The sequence below is a fragment of the Sminthopsis crassicaudata genome, chromosome 1, assembly GCF_048593235.1.
Source record: "Sminthopsis crassicaudata isolate SCR6 chromosome 1, ASM4859323v1, whole genome shotgun sequence".
In the NCBI taxonomy this organism is placed as follows: Eukaryota; Metazoa; Chordata; class Mammalia; order Dasyuromorphia; family Dasyuridae; genus Sminthopsis; species Sminthopsis crassicaudata.
The window spans coordinates 34,252,021-34,267,554 of NC_133617.1; the positions used below are offsets into that span (position 1 = coordinate 34,252,021).

Sequence of the window (15,534 nt, forward strand, 5' to 3'; positions counted from 1 at the left end):
CATTGGTGAGCTATGACCCATGGGATTGTAGTTATTCTACTTAGTCTTGAAACCCTAGCTTGAAGCAAGGAATTGGAAAATGAGTAGATGCCCATCAATAAACATTACATGAATATAATGGAATATTATTCTATAAGAAATGATGAGCAAGGTGATTTCAGAAAAACCTGGAAAGACTTATATGAACTGAGTCTGAAGAAAGAAAGCAGAATCAGGAGAACATTGTACACAATAAGATTGTATGATAATCCACTATGACAAACATTGTTCTCTCAACAATGCAGTGATCCAAAACAATTCCAATAAACTTAGAATGGAAAATGCCATCCTCATCCAGAGAGAGAACTAAAAGCTGAATGCAGATTGAAGCATACTATTTTCACTTTTTGTTTTGTTTTCTTCTCACAGTAATGATTTTTCTTTCCCAACATGGAAATATGTTGAAAATGATTGTACATTTATAATCTATATCATATTGCCTGTTGTCTTGGGAAGGGCAGATGTAAGAGAAGGAGAAAAAAAAATTTTGCAATTCAAAATCTAACAAAAATGAATGTTGAAAATTCTCTTTAAACGTAATTGGAAGAATAAAATACTATTTAAAAAAAAAAAAAGCTCTGCTTTGAGGAGTTAGATATACATTTCTTGAGAACAGAAACTATTTTTTCTTTTTTCCTTTGTGTCTCCCAGTTCTTAACATAGTTCCTGGCAAGTCTTAGGGGCTTAATAAATGCTTATTGGTTATTTGATTAATCGAGGCTTTCATCAGAATTGGTGAATGAAAATCTCAACTGATTCACTACATCTAGTCCACTAAAAGATTATGCTTCCCATCCCATCCATCCATTCAGGGCTGATTCAGGTGGATGGATGAATGGATCCACCTGAATCATCCCTGAATGATCACTACTGTACATTACCTCCTTTCTATCTCTTCCTCTGTGAACAATAGACAAGTCAACATTACCATTGCTTCTGGAAAGAGGAGGATAATGGATTGCCCTATGGTCCCACTCACCCATCCTTGTAACCCTCCCTTTCCTGGCTGCCATTCCCCTATAGATGCTGGCCCCCTCATTAGAGTGTAAGCTCCTTGAGGGCAAGAACTATCTCAGTTATGTATTTTCTCTCTAGTCCCTAGCACAGTGCTTGACATAATGTAGGTGTTTAATAAAAGCTTTTTTAACCATTCATTCTCATACACATACGTGCAATGTGTGCAACTAATTGTGAGAGACATACAGGAAGTCTTGAATTCAAATTCTGCCTTAGAAACTTACTGTGTAATCTTGGGCAAATCACTTAATCACTATTTACCTCATTTTTCAGTTCTAAATCATTAAAATCACAAAACATCAGGGCTCCAAGCACATTATGAACCATTCTGTCCAGTTCTATTTTTTTTTATTAAAGCTTTTTATTTTTCAAAACACATGCATAGACAATCCTTCAACATTAATCCTTGCAAAACCCGTTCTATTATTTTTTTATTATAGCTTTTTATTTACAAGATATATGCATGGGTAATTTTTCAGCATTGACAATTGCAAAACCTTCTGTTCCAACTTTTCCCCTCCTTCCCCCTCCCTCTCCCCCAGATGTCAGGTTAACCAATACATGTTACATATGTTAAAGTATAAGTTAAATACAATATATGTATACATGTCCAACCAGTTGTTTTTCTGTACAAAAAGAATCGGACTTTGAAATCGTGTACAATTAGCCTGTGAAGGAAATCCAAAATGCAGGTGGACAAAAGTAGAGGGATTGGGAATTCTATGTAGTGGTTCATAGTCATCTCCCAGAGTTCTCCCACTGGGTGTAGCTGGCTCAATTCATTCCAGTTCCATTATTTTGAAGGGAAAGACATTTATATCCATAGCATATTAAGCTTTCAAAATGCAATTTTTTAAACAGTTAACAAAAGGACATTTAATTAGCCATAGCATTAAAAGGATACTCAATAAGAATGCAGCACTTTGGGCATTCCTTATCTCCTTATGGAAATGAGCCAGGTCTGTAGACAAGATTGTGATTACTCCAGTGGCCTTCGGAGACTGAAGAGCCAGTCAATATGGATGTGACAGATATTTTCTTCTATGAATCCAGTACAATTGAATTTAGCAAACATTTACTATTGTGTTAGGTGCTAGGGACACCAAGATAAAAGTAAAATATTTCCAGTCCTCGAGGAGCTTATGTTTTATGGGTTTGGGATACCAATATCTGAGTAAAATTCAGAGGTGTGATCTTGGGAAAATATTTGTGTTTTTCCCTTCAGTCAAGTTATATTCTTATAAAATCTGAATCTCCTAAAATTAAGGAGGTTGGAGGTATTTAGGAGACAGAATGACAGGAAAGACTGATTTTTTTTTTTTTATCATTAAGACTAATAAAACTTCAATTAAGTTTGAGTGACAGATGGAATAAGGGCTCATTAATTAATTTTTTTATGTCTTATTTCCTTTTAATATAAAGGGTAACCTATTCCACATAGTTTGACCACACCTCTGGTCCTGCTTTATTAAATTCCAATGGTTTTCAGACCTCATCATTCAACCAGAACTGCTCTCTGCAAAGAAGTGACTCAATGCTCAAATCTGACTAGCTTTTTCTCAGTCTCCTCAATTCCTCATCCTTTTTGACCACTCCTTCATTGATATTCTCTCCTTTTTAGGTTTTTATGACATCTTTCTCTCTTCTCTTCCCTCCTCCTCCCCTCCCTTTCCTCTCTTTTTATCCATATTTCCTTTTTCCCTTTCCTATCTTTTCTTTCCTCTTTCTCTTTACTTTTTTCTCTCCTTTTCTACCTCTCTTCTCCATCTTTTTCTTTTCTTTATTTCTCCCCTATCTTCTCTTTCCTCTTTCTCTCCTATCTTCTCACACTCCTCTCCTCTCTCTCTCTCTCTCTCTCTCTCTCTCTCTCTCTCTCTCTCTCTCTCTCTCTCTCTCTCTCTCTCTCTCTCTCTCTTAATTCTCTTCTGCCTTTTCCTCTCTCTTTATTCTACTTCTCTTTTTCTGTCTCTCTGTGTCTATCTCTGTCTCTCTCTCTCCCCACTGATGTGACTATTTCAATCTCCTCCCTAGATCATTATGCATGTCATGCCCCACAATTTTGGGTTACTCCAAAGTATTCATTTCTCTACTCTCTCTCATTCTTTTCCTGATCCCATTAGCTTTAACCCCATAGGTTTCAATGGCAGCTCCAGGAAAAGAACTCTCCCCTCTAGATAAGTGGCCCTATTCTCTCTTTTGAACTACAATCTCATGTTACCACCTGCCATTGGCATCTCAAGCTCAACATTTCCAAAATAGCTTTTAAAAAAAATTATAGCTTTTTATTTACAAGATATATGCACGGGCAATTTTTCAGCATTGACAATTGCAAAGTCTTTTGTTCCAACTTTTCCCCTCCTTCCCCCACCCCCTCCCCCAGATAGCAGGTTGACCAATACATGTTAAATATGTTTAAGTATATGTTAAATACAATATATGTATATATATATATATATATATATATATATATATATATATATATATATATATCCATACAGTTACAAAATAACTTTAAGGATTGCAGCACTCTTTACAACTCTTCCATTTGATCCTCCAACAACCTCAGGGTTGGTCCTATTATTATACCCATTTTTATTCACGTGGAAACTGAGTTTGGGAAAGGTCAAATAATTTGCTCAAGGTCATAACCTAGTAATTATCTCAGGCAGGATTTGAACTGACTTCAAGTCCAAAGCTCTACCCACTCCACCACATTGTCATCTCACCCTGACACTTATCCTCCTTTCAGATTCCCTAATTCTGTTGAAGGCACTACCATTGTTCTAATTGGTTTGAACTGGGTTTTAAATCTTACTATTATCCCTGATCCCCTGCTCTTCCTCACCTCCCTTATCTATTGAGTTGCCAAATGTTGCCCAGTCTAACTCCATATCTCCTCTGCATTCACCCAGCCATGGCTTAGTTCCAGCCCTCATTCTTTCTAGCCTGCTCTATTGCAATTACTTAAGGATCCCTGTAACCTCAAGCTTCTCTGCTCTGTAACGCTCCACTCTGCTGCAAAATTAATTTTCTTAAAGCACAGGTATGATCAATCAATCAGTCTTAACTTTTCATCCAGAATAAAGCTAAATCAAATTTATTTTTTCATCTAAAATAAACTGCCTAGAACCAAAGAGAAGGAAACCATATGGAACTCTGTGGCCATTATATTACCTGATTAAGTTTAAAATGATCAAATTATTGCTAAGGGGATGAGGGAGATTATCCTAATTGAACACAACCTCACTCAATGTAGAGATGACTTCATTTCTGCCATTGTGTCTCCAGGACCTTTAAGTACCTGGCACAGAGTTGGAGTCTAATAGTTGCTGGGGGATTAATTGATAAGAGCCCACTGCTTGGATTTGGCCTTGTTGGGTCTGGGGGCACCCTAGAGATCACCCAGAATAATTCTGCTATTTTGTAGATGGAGCAAGAGAGATGGAGAGTGATCATGTAAAATTGCCTCCTCCTCACCGAGGTACAAATGAGTGAATAAATGAATGAATAACCAAGTTAGATTAAGGGATCTGTGTATTTCTTATCCCAGTGCTGAGCAGCAGAGAAACATACAGCAAACAGTCCCTGCTTTCAAGAAGCTAACACTGATAGTAACTGGGGAAGAGGTGCAAGAGGATTTCTCTTCAGAGTGAATGGAAAAGCCCCAGAAGGGTCACCACGATTGAGCTAACATTTTAAAAACAAGCCCTCTAACTCTAAATCCAGTACTTTTTCCATGACACCATATACTAATTCTGATTTCTCCATTCATCATAGCCGGTTCCATGGTTTTATAGCAGCTTCAGTGCCCTGCTAAGCCAGGCGTATAGAAATATTTGACTACACACATCCTGACGCCTTCTGTGTAAAAACTCTCGAATGATGTTGATCACATAACACAGAAAAAGGGGAAATCCTAGTGACCAAAGCAGGACTGAATGAGTGAGTTGATGACATCTGGAGGCAGCAAAGCAGATGCTGGTTCCTAAAAGAGCAGAGTCTACAACAGCTGGTCACTAGAACAGAGGACAGAGTGAGAGGCCCAAATTCAGCTGGGATCAGAAGTCAGGTCCTGCTGATTTTGATTGCACCCTGTCTGTTATGCTCTTGCTTCTCAAGGGACTGGCCCAAGTTCACAGACCTACTTAGTTTCAGGATCCAGATTTTTTATTATTTTTTTAAATTAAAGCTTTTTTTATTTACAAAATATATTCATGGGTAATTTTTCAACATTGACCCTTGCAAAATCTTCTGTTCCAACTTTTCCCCTTCTTACCTCATCCCCTAGATGGCAGGTAGTCTGATACATGTTAAATATATTAAAGTATATATTAAATCAATATATATATATATATATATATATATATATATATATATATATATATATATATATATACATATAGTTACATTGTTGCACAAGAAAAATCAGATCAAGAAGAAACTGAGAAAGAAAATAAAATGCAAGCAAATAACAAAAGAGTGAGAATGCTATATTGTGCTCCACACTCAGTTCCCACAGGCCTCTCTCTGGGTGTGGATGGCACTCTTCATCACTAAACAATTGGAATTGGTTTGAATCATCTCATTGTTGAAGAGAGCCACGTCCATCAGAATTGTATAATTTTGCTGTTTCCATGGGTAATAATCTCCTGTTCTGCTCATTTCACTCAGCATCAGTTCCTGTCAGTCTCCCCAGGCCTCTCTGTATTCCTCCTGCTGGTCATTTCTTACAGAACAATAATATTCCATAACCTTCATATACCATAATTTACCCAACCATCCTCCAACTGATGGGCATCCATTCAATTTCCAGTTTCTAGCCACTACAATAAGGGCCACCACAAACAGTTTTGTACATGTAGGTCAGGGTCCAGATTTTTTAAAGGAGTCATAAGCTTGCTTCTAACTCTAAATCTTATGGTTCTAATTTTAGAAATGTAAGGAGCCTGACTTATCATTAGGTCCATTTTCTCTTTTTTATAGATAAACAGCGATAAATTATAAATTTATTTCATCTCAACTAGACCCTTGCTTCAGCAAGATGCATGTGGCCTAAATCCATGTAGTCAGCCCTAATCAATTCACCATATTTCTCTCCACAACTGCTTTTCCAAATCTTCTCTTTCCTCTTCAAACCTCCCATGATGTCCCCTACAATTCTCCCCTCCCTGCTGATATTCTCCACTTGTGTTGTATAGGAAGAGGTGGAGCGTCTCCTTGAAAGGCATTTCCTTTACCATTTTCTCCAGCCCATTGTCTTTAATATCATCTCCACTTTCCCTCTCATCTTCAGTCTTTCAGTGTCTCCTGTTGCTTCCTAGATGTTGCCTTCAAAGACATCAATTCTTTACCACCTTTAAAAGATCCTCTCTTGATCTGAGATGCATGCTGGGTGTCCTACAAGGTTCTCAATGATCATCTCTACTAAGAAGATTTAGATCTCTTCATCCAGCTATAAATTTTCTCCTGACTTACAGTATCATATCTCTAAATTTCTCTTGATACCATAGATATCTCAAAGTCGTCATGTCCCAAATGGAACTCATCATCCTTTCCCCCAAACCCTCCCCTCATCATAATTTCCCCATCACTGTTGAGGGCACTTTATTCTCTCTTACCCCTCCTCCTCCATTTCCAATCTATTACCAAGTCCTGTCAATTTTACCTTTGTAACATCTCTTGTATAGCTCCCGGTCCCTTTCCTGACCCACCTTACCCTCCCCTTTCATTGTTGTAATTGAGTTGCTGTGATATAACTGATTTGTCAGCTGCCTCAGGTTGATCCATCCTTCATTCAGATGTTGAATCTGCTGCCCAGATCACCCTCCCACACATTCATCTACTAGCTTCCTAACTTTTCTTATACTTTCTCGTCCCCTGGGCATCCTATGTAATTCAATGATGTTGTCCTTATTATTCCTCCAATAAGACACTACACCCCATGTCTGGAATTCTCTGTCTCCTTGTTTCCTGGCTTCCTTCAAATCTCAGATTAAATACTATCTTCTGCCAACAGGCTTTTCCTATGCCCTAGAAAAGTTCCTTCAGAGATTATTTCCAATCCCTTGTGCATATCTTGTTTATACAAAGCTGTTTGTATGTTATCTCCTTAATTAGAATGTAATTTCCTAACATTTTTACAGTCAAAGGTTCTGATAAGGGCCTCATTTCCAAAATATATAGAGAATTGATTCTAATTTATAAGAAATCAAGACAATCTCCAATTGATAAATGGTCAAAGGATATAAACAGACAACCCTATGATGAAGAAATTGAAACTATTTCTAGTCATATGAAAAGATGCTCTAAGTCATTATTAATCAGAGAAATGCAAATTAAGACAACTCTGAGATACCACTACATACCTGTCAAATTGGCTAGAATGACAGGGAAAGATAATGCGGAATGTTGGAGAGGATGTGGGAAAACAGGAACACTGATACATTGTTGGTGGAATTGTGAATACATCCAGCCATTCTGAAGAGCAATTTGGAACTATGCTCAAAAAGTTATCAAATTGTACATACCCTTTGACCCAGCAGTGCTACTACTGGGATTATATCCCAAAGAGATCTTAAAGAAAGGAAAGGCACCTATATGTGCAAGAATGTCTGTGGCAGCCCTCTTTGTAGTGGCCAGAAACTGGAAACTGACTGGATGGCCATTAATTGGAGAATGGCTGAATAAATTGTGGTATATGAATATTATGGAATATTATTGTTCTGTAAGAAATGACCAACAGGATGATTTCAGAAAGGCCTGGAGAGACTTACAGGAACTGATGCTGAGTGAAATGAGCAGGACCAGGAGATTGTTATATACTTCAATAACAATACTGTATGATGATCAATTCTGTTGGAAGTGGCCATTTTCAACAATCAGATGAAGCAAATCAGTTCCAATAGAGCAATAATGAATCTAGGAGATGATTGTGAACATTATGAACATAGAATTCCCAGTCCCTCTAATTATGTCCACCTGCATTTTGGATTTCCTTCACAGGCTAATTGTACCATTTCAAAGTCCGATTCTTTTTGTACAGCAAAACAACTATTTGGACATGTATGCATATATTGTATTTAATTTATGCTCTAACATATTTAACACATATTAGTCAACTTGCCAGCTGGGGTGGGGGAAGGAGGGGAAAATTTAGAACAAAAGGTTTGGCAATTATCAATGTTGTAAAATTACCCATGCATATATCTGGTAAATAAAAACTATTAAAAAAAAAAAAAAAAAAAAGAATGTAATTTCCTTGAGGGAAGTAACTAATTTTTTTTTTCCCTGTTAAGGTTGGATTTTTGTTTGTTTGTTTTTGCCTAATTTTGTTCCCAGAGTTTATCTGAGGGCTTGGTATTAAAAGTTGCTTAATAAATACTTGTTCATTGACCCTTTGCATTCAGGCATCCAATCTCATTAACAAAGTCAGCAATGATCTCCTAATTGTGAAATCCAATACCTTTTCTCAATCCTGATTCTCTTTGACTTATCTGAAGTCTCTGACACTGTCCATTACCATCTTCTCTGGATTTTTGCCTTAATGTTGTCTTTCTGATCCCCTCTTTGTTGGATCATGATCAGTGTTTCCCCCTCTAACCCTGTGTACTCTCTGATTTTTTCTCTTGAGAGATGATGATAATCTCATCAACTCCTATGGATGAAATTATCATCTCCAGAAATGATTCTCAGATCAATTTATCTATTCTCTTTCATGCATTCCCATGCCTATTGGCCATCTTGTAATCATCTCAAACTCAAGGTCTCCAAGACAGAATTCATTATCCTCCCCAATTTAGAACTCTCCTTTTACTGCTAAGCATCCCACCATCCTCCCTGTCATCCAGAAACACAACCTCACTTAGCTTCTTCTTTTAGGCTTCCCTTTCATTCACTCCACAGTAAATAATCTCTTGGCAAATCTTATCATTTCTACCTTCAAATATCTCCTGTGCATCCTTTTCTCTTCTCTCACCCAACTATCACTCTCAGGCCAATTCAACACTCATCACCACTGTTCTGGATTAATGTAACAGCCAATCCTATGTAAACCCTGGAGAAACAGGAGAAAGCCATGAGAAAGAAAAAACAAAAACAAAAACACCAAAAAAGTGAAAAAAATAGTATACTAATATAATAATAGTCTGCATTCAGACTCCATCATTCTTTCTCTGGGTGCAAATGACATTTCCCATCATGAGTCTTTAGGAATTGGTTTGAATTATTTGTTTTACTGAGAACTGAGTTTATCATAGTTGATCATTGCACAATGTTGTATTACTGTGTACAAGATTCTCATGGTTCTGATCATTTTACTCAGCATCAGTTTGTATAAGTCTTTCCAGGTTTTTCCTGAAATTCCCCTGCACATGATTTCTTACAGAAAAAATAATATTCCGTTACATTCATATACCACAAGTTGTTTAGCCATTCTCCAAATGATGGGAATCCCCTCAATGTCCAATTCTTTGTCACTACAACAAGAGCTGCCATAAAAGAAATCCTTTTTTCTTTGGAGAATCCCTAAATTGTCATCTAATATAGGAAGCTTTTCCTATATTAGGGAGGAGAGCAACCTCACCAGAGGGTTAGCTCTGGCAAGACCTATCTTCCCAAGGAGAAAGATTTTGAGCATTAGACTGTACCTGCCTGTGGAAGACCAGCCTTCCTAAGAATGGAAATACCACTACTAAGTATACTACAAAAGATGAAGTCTTTAGCAACCCTTGAAGAAAACCGCCCTCTACATCTCCTAATAACAATGGATATCCAGAAAGCACAATAAATTTATTAGTGCTTTCTATCTGTCCTCCCATTTTTATTTGGGAACACCAATACTATGTTAGGGCACCAGGTATTTCAGATTTATCTATGAGTTTCAGGTAGCAGATAGCCCAGTGCCCATTATCCAGTAGGCACTGAAATCAATACTTGTGGAATAAACTCAGATTTGCCTGATTACAAATATCTCTCCTCTATCCTTGGAAAACACAAACATATAAGGACTCCTTTAAACCAGAGATTCTTAATTTGAGGTCCATGGACACACAAGGACAAATTTCAGAAGGTCTGTAATTTTGGATGGGGAAAATGGCATTTTTATTTTTACTCAGCTCTAACCAGAATTAGTATTTCCCTCAATTATTTAAAAATGTGATTGTGAAAAGTCCTTTAGACTTCAGCTGACTGACCAAAGAGGTCCACATAAGGGATTCATGACACAAAAGAGAATAAGAATCTTTGTTTTATTTTTTAAATTATTACTTATTTGTTTTTTATTTTTATTGTTTCCATTTAAAGCTTAAATGTGAAATAAGAAAAAAACAAAATAGGAAAACAAAGATAGAAAAAGAAAAAATTGTCGCATGTACAGCAAAACATCAGGGAAGATTCAAAATATGTAATAATTAATTTACATTTGAAGAAAGCAGAGATCCTTGTTTTAAACAGACTAAAGTTAGATTTATTTGGGGAGGGGTTGTGGTGGTGAATATCCATAAACAAGAAACTTTCACTTTAAATATATAATAGGCTGTCATTGGCCTTCAGACATTTCCTAGCTTAATGATTGGGCAAGTTATTCAACTTCTGTTTGCCTCAGATTTGTCATCTGTAAAGTGGGGATAATAATAGTACCTAACCTCCCAGGATTATTGTGATTCTCACAATAATCAAATGAGATAATGTCAGGTCAGTCTTCCAAGCCTCCCTCCTCACTAAGAGGAAAATTATTCTGTTAGGGACCTCATTTAGCACCTCTTCCCCTCCTCTTTCTTGCTCCACCCCTGAAGGGTTAATTGAGGGAGGAGATGGGAGGTGCTCCAGTTGCTCAGAATTGTACTTTACTTCATTGTTATCTGTCCTTTTCACCTAGTTTAGTTGACACTTCCCCATTTTGCTCCTAGTCTCTTCCTTTAGAATAACATTGTTTAAAGCCATTTGGATTAAATTGTATATATGAATTGTATCTTTGGAAATTGAGTTTGGCCTGGAATTATAGTGTTCACCTAATTGCTTTCCTACTAATTCCCATTCATCTGGATCCAATTCTTCTTCCAGAGAAAAAGGACATATGACCTTCACAGTTTTTAAAAGTTGAGTAATCTCCTCCAAAATTATGATCAATCCTTGGCTTTTCATAACCTTGATGATGCTCTCTAAACATTTTCCTTGAACAGAAGGTGTTTGCCCCATTTCACTATAAGAAATTGCTGGTTTAGCCCTTAACAAGTTAAGTTCCTTATTTATCTATTAGCACGCTCACTTAATCTTTAACAAAGTTTCCTCGTTACTCACAGTTCTGGGTCAGAGAGACTGAGATCTGGATGGGAGGCTTTTCCATTGGAATCAGGACCGTGTCTGTTCCTGATTTCTCGCCTAGTAATCCTAACAGGATAGAGAATAATTTGTTGGTTTCAATGAGATCCTGGGCTTCTCTGTATGTCTGTTTTTACTCACTATCTGCTTCTGTTTGTCTGTTGGTCTTACAGTCTATAATATGAATTAGTGTTGTTTGTTCTCAAATTGCATCATGTGCCTCTGTTTAGTTTTCTTGAAGATTATGAACTATTCACTTCCACAAGACAAAGAATGAAGCTGTGAATCTCCTTTTTCCAATCCACCCTTTAGGCAGCTGCCTAAATAAGCTTCCTATAGAGTAGGTTTTAGCAAGTTACTCCTGTGCTCCAAGATGCTGAGTAGCTCCCCAGTGCCTCTAAGAAATTAAAACAAATATAAACTCCTTAACATGTAACGATCCATCATCATTAGGCTCTAGCTACCTTCTTCAGGGTTCCCTTCCCACACACACTTGGAGCAACTTGAACTGTTCTATGACACTCTATTGAGGACACTTTGTTTTTTGTTATGTGTTTTCTACTGGCTTCTCAATAATCTCAATTTTCTATTCCATTGACTTCCCCATACTAAGGTTGCGATCTTTCCTCACCTTCATCTATCAGCATCCTTGGCTTCCCTCAGTTTGCGTGCTATTCACAGACAAATACATTCCAGGTCCCTGCAGTGGCTCAAATATGTGTTTCCTCCTGCAATTATTTTGTATTTATTTATCTTTTTTTTTTTTAAAAAGAGGCAGTATGGTGTAATGGACAGACTTTTAGCCAAAGGTCAAGCAAGACCTGAATTCAAATCCTGCCTCTGACAATTAAGAGCTGGACGACCTAGTACTATTGATTCTAAATGCCTCAGGCAATTCCTTAGCCCATAATATACTAAATTATAGATTTTTGGTAGAAATCATGCCAGAAACAAGTTCATTTTTGTCTATTCTGCCTATTGGTGAGACCAGTTTGGCACATTGTGGGTAAATATTAGTAAATGGGAAATATTGCGTTTTTTGGCAATGCCCTTATCCAAGTGTATGAAATTCTAATTCTTTGAATAGATTTTCTATCATCATTAATTGAAGTGCTTGCTCATGCAAAATACTGAGGTGTATGGAGTATTCAGGAGGACTCCTGTGCAGCCTTTTTCAAGGTTGCTCATTCATCTTTGATGTTCATCTGTCTCCCAACTTCCATCTGTGGCTCCAAGAAGCTCAGCGGGCCGTGACCCGCTAAAACCATGTTGGCAGATGGGTGAATCCATGTTGAGGGACTCAACCCACTTTGTGAGTTAAGGGTTATCAACCCGCCAGCCTGCAAAGACTTCCCTTGGAGCCACAGGTCGATGAGAACAAGTTGTTCGAAGGGAGAGCTTTGAGCCTGGCCAGACATCAGCCAAGGCCATCCACTGTATCCTGGGCCATTGCCACTCATCCTGACTTTTGTCCTGCCACTGGTCTTTGATGACTTTGGAGGAGAAAGAAAAGCTTGATGGCTTTGTGCGGTTCTGCTGCAGTTAAATCCAATTCACTCAGGAGTCAAGACATCACTTCCTGATGTCATTGGGCGTCTTTGAAAATGAAGAACAAACAATTGTCCTCAACATTGGGCTAGAGATGATTATGAAAAGAACTTCTTTCCTCAAAGAACAGGGACAAGTTTTTTTTTTTTTTTCTTTTTTCTTTTTTTCCTTCTGTTTTATCACTAGGATTTAGCAAGAAGTCTGGCAGAAAGTAAGAGCTTAATAAGTGCCCAGTGTCTGGCTTTCAGTCTGCTTGGGGGCACAATACATATTATTATAGGGCAAAAGCATTAGAGAGGCGAAGGCCAAGAGGCTAAGTGAGGTCCCTAGCAGGGTAATTTCCCTTTTGGTGTAGAGAGAGGCTTTGTAAACTGAAAAGCTAAAGAGGAGCTAAAGAAGTGTGATCAAAGGTTAATCAGTTAATTAGTATTTCAAAGGAAAATAACAAGGTGATTACTGGATGTGAAAAGAGTACTTTTCAAAGTACTTATCAAAGATTTAAATTCACTTTAACCTAAAGGACATTTCAGGTTCAAACTGAAGATATTTGGGTCCTTAGTCTCCAGATCGAGGGTTTCTCCATGCAACCAACTCAGAACCCACCCAGATCTCTCTCAAATTATTTGTTAAATGTACTGATTGAAAGTGAATGTGATTTCTTGTTATGAGGTTAAAAATTTCTTCTGACTTTAGCTCAATCATTTTCTTTTTCTGGGCTTTTGTTTTTCCTCACTATAAGAGGGAGGTGAACTAAACATCTTTGCTGGTCCTCATAAAAGTATAGAAGTCATCCCAATGCTCTGTTTGCAAATCTTTATTTTTTAAAAAAATATTCATTTATTATTATAGCTTTTTATTTACAAAACATATGCATGGGTAATTTTTCAACATTGATTCTTGCAAAATCTTCTGTTCCAACTTTTCCCCTCCTTCCCCCCACCCCTTCCCCTAGATGGAAGACAATCTAATACATATTAAAGTATATGTTAAATCCAATATATATATATTTATACAGTTATCTTGCTTGTAAGGAAAATCGGACCTAGAAAGAAAGAAAAAAAACCTGAGAAGTAAAACAAAGCTGCAAGCAAACAATAACAGAAAGAGTGGAAATTCTGCTCGCAAATCTTAAAGCACTATTGGTACACTTTGGATTCATTGTGGGATCTGTTCCAGACCAAAGCAGTAAAGCGACTATTACAATAAAGTGAGTCACAAATCTTTTTTGTTTCCCAGTGTATATAAAAGTTATGCTTACACCACGATGTAGGCTATCAATTGTGTAATATTTTGTCTAAAAAATCCAAAGTATATGTCTTAATTAAAATACTTTATCACTAAAAATAATAATAATAATCTAACCATCATCTGAGTTCTTATCGAGTTGTAATCTTTTTGCTGATGGAGAGTCTTGCTTCAGTGTCAATAGCTGCTGCCTGATCAGGATGGTGGTTTTGGAAGGCTGGGATGGCTATGAAAATTTCTTAAAATAAAAATTGCCACATGAATTGACTCTTCCCTTCATGAAAGATTTCTGTACAGTATGTGATGCTGTTTGATGGCATTTTTACCCATAGTAGAACTTGTTTTGAAATTGGAGGCTGTTAGGTTCTTACTAGGTGCTAAGTCCATACTTAACAATTTTCTAGCTCAGGGTTCATACCTATAGTCACACCTTTAAAAGGAGTTTACACCTTTAGATTTCTGAAAAGGAGTTTACACCTTTAAAAGGAGCAAGTTCATTGGTTGTAAGTAGTTCCCACAAGTCCCTGGAGTACATGCAAGCCTGCCTATTCTCTGGCACGATAAAAGGAGAAGACAGTCTGGAAAGAGTCAGTCTGGACTGGGTTAAGAACAAGACTTCCCAGGAGAACTTCAGGGAAGCTGGAGGAGATTCAGAGCCAGGATTCAGGAAGAGGAGGGAGGATTTGAGATTCTACCTTCGCTCTGGCTGGAGGCTCCAGAAGCCTCCCAAGAAACCTGCTCACAGAGAAAAGGATTTACAAAAAGAAACCTCCTCCCCAGAGAAGGTTTATAATTGAGAGACAACAAGAAGCTACAATTTGGTGCCCAACGTGGGGCAAAGACTTTTGCTTATCCTGATTCTGGCTGGTTCTGAACCCTTCAGAGTGAGCTAGCCCGGACCTTAACATTTCGGCATCCAAACAGGGACAGACACAATCCTGATTCCAGTGGAAAAGTCTCTGATGCAGATCTCAGTGGAAAAGTCTCTCTGACCCAGAAATAAGAGTGAGTAACAAGGAAACTTTGTTAAAGAGCTAAAGTAGAATTTCAGTGAAATGGGGCAAATTTTTAGAAAACAGCCTTCTGTTTCTGTTCAAGGAAATGTTTAGAGAGCATTGTCAAGGTTATGAAAAGCCAAGGATTGATTATAATTTTGGAGGAGATCACTGAACTTTTAAAAACTGCAGGTCATATGTCCTTGTTTTTCTCTGGAAAAAGAATTGGATCTAGAGAATGGAATTAGTAGAAGAGGAATTTTGTCAATACTACAACAAAAATGGACCTAACTCAATTTCCATTTATGTAATTATGTGTAATATCTCCCATATTGATGAATTTATGTATACCTGTTTCAAGGTCATGACCTCC

The 15,534-nt window shown here is 37.4% G+C and overlaps 1 protein-coding gene across 3 annotated transcripts in view; it reads left to right on the top strand.

The window, feature by feature from the left end:
• The first annotated feature begins 14,749 nt into the window (after positions 1-14,749).
• The window catches only part of SNRNP35 (small nuclear ribonucleoprotein U11/U12 subunit 35), a 7,549-nt gene continuing 6,764 nt past the window's right edge, over positions 14,750-15,534 (top strand). For all 3 annotated transcript variants that reach the window (XR_012487751.1, XM_074299134.1, XM_074299125.1), the window contains exon 1: positions 14,750-15,171. The gene's annotated coding sequence lies outside the window, so the exon portion shown is untranslated. The remainder of the gene's footprint in view (positions 15,172-15,534) is intronic.